Source organism: Cariama cristata, unplaced genomic scaffold (assembly GCF_000690535.1).
Source record: "Cariama cristata isolate BGI_N322 unplaced genomic scaffold, ASM69053v1 scaffold4997, whole genome shotgun sequence".
NCBI classification, from domain to species: domain Eukaryota; kingdom Metazoa; phylum Chordata; class Aves; order Cariamiformes; family Cariamidae; genus Cariama; species Cariama cristata.
In genome coordinates, this window is record NW_009624784.1 from 47,953 (window position 1) to 50,099 (window position 2,147).

The following is a 2,147-nucleotide window of genomic DNA, read 5'->3' on the forward strand; positions in this document are numbered from 1 at the left end:
CCACCCGCCACCCCGCCGCCGCGACGCGTCGAGCGCCTAAGATGGAGGCTCCGTCTTCCTGCACGTAACTATTCCCTCTTCCCAGAATGCACCGCTTTGTTTACGCTCCGCGCGTCAGAGGGCGCCGCGGGCGCAGAGAGACTCGCCTGCGCATGCGCGGTGGAGGGAGGCGGGGCCGCGGCGAGGGCGCGCGTATAAAATCCCCGCGCGCGGCGCCCCCGTGCTGCTGGGTGCTGAGGAGAAGCCCGCTCTTTTTCTGCGTCGGCGGTGTAGCTTGTTGGTGCCCAGTGTTACTGCGTGGTGGGCCCGTCTTAGAGTGCGGCCTGAGATGTTTCCTCTGCTGGGAAGACAGCTGTAGGGAAGGAAGGAGGTTTCTGCCCTCTCAAAGCGAGGGAAGCTGAGGGGAAGCCCGCATCTCTCTGTGTTCGTGTGCTGTTGTGACAGCTGTGTGAGGTGTTGGAGCTCTTGCTGTGGGGCTTGAGTGGGACAGAGTAACCATGGCGTTCCTCGGTGTTAGGTATTGCTGTTCCCTGGATTTCCTTTGTCTGTTAATTATTTTTTTTCCTCAAGAAAAATTGGGGTTTTTTTTCTTGCTCTGGGTGATGTTCAGCCTGCTTTGTAATGTATCTGTTCAAGTACGAAACAAGTGTGCTTTATCAATTCAGGTTATTTTTTAAAGAAATTTGGGATTAGGGCATGCTTCTTTCCTGCCATAAGCTAGGTGAAAGCTTACCACCTCATCTTAGTTACCATTTCAGGCAGCTGGTGAAGAGGCCTCACCCCTTGAGTGGCCTTAAGTAGTTTATTAGTGCTGTGTGTAACTTGTAATTATCAAGTAAGAGTGTGTTTTCTCCTCTATGATATTTTAAATCCTATTAGCTGGCATGGTACTTTTATTAAAACTACCTGCTTTTTTTTTCTTTTTAATTGGAGTAACATAGCAAGGTGATTAATGTTGTAGACTAAATGATAATTTTTGTTTTAAGACTGCAGATACTAGCTAGAGTAGCCTGATGGGTGCGGCCACTCAACTCAATGCCTTGAATTCCTCCCTCCAGAACAATGCAGTTTCAGGATGCTTCACTCATGATATTCAGGGTGTTAACCTGTACTCGCAGAGTGGATGGGTTAGTAAAAATGTCTGGTCAGCATGGTAGCTGTTGGTTAGCTTGAGGAAGCACCTTTCCTTTCTAGTGAGGAATACTGGAATGCAAAAGACACTCAATAGCACTGGTTGGTATTGTCCATCTTGCTTCAAAACTGTGGAAGCAAAGCCTGAAAAGAAGATAAAAGTATCCTCTGAAGAACTAGGGAATATTTCTGGAGAAATGCTAGAAGTTGGAATTATGTGAAGAGGCAAAAATGACAAGGTGATTGTGAAGCTTACAGAAAGAGGCAAGAGATCTGTTCTTCAACTTCATATTGGCTTCTTGATCTAATTAAAGGTTAATTATTGCTGTAGTGCTACAACTGATTCATCATTTGTTTGTCCCATGAGTCTCTATCCATTCTCTGGAGTTTTATTTTGTTAAATATGCAGGACTTGACACTAGTAGTGTTACTGGCACTTAACCTCTTGATTCTGTAGTCAAAGACTGAAGCAATTCTTGTGTGTCTGTGTGCCTATCACATCACTTGGGTAAGCTACTTGTGAAGTGACCTTTCAGCAACTGGCATCCACACAACAAGTTTATTTAGCATGCGTTATTTATGAGCAATAGCTGCATTTTCTAATTTTACTGGCAATTACTCTGTGGTATTACTTGGTGTTTTGTTACTGATAAAAAAAATGGTCTATTTGTGTGTAACCCACTAGATGGTGGTGTTAACATGAGTTAAATGGAAGGGCGCTTAAACAGAGCTGCAGTTATGTCAGTTTCTGTGTTCCTCTTTGAATCTGCAAGTGCACCAAGACAGCTTTGGAGAAGGCTGTACTTTAAAGCCAAGCATGGCCCTTTTGGTGGGTTTCATGCCTTTCATGTGACACAAAGTTCAAATATTGGTAGCAGGAGTCAGGCACCTTTAGTGTAGCGTGTTTGGGGGAGGGGGGAAGTCTGCAAGTGAGGGTAGCTGCTGATGCTTTTCTTAAGGGTGTAGTGGCTCTAGATAGACTAAACCATCTCCAGAGGTCCCTTCCAACCTTAACG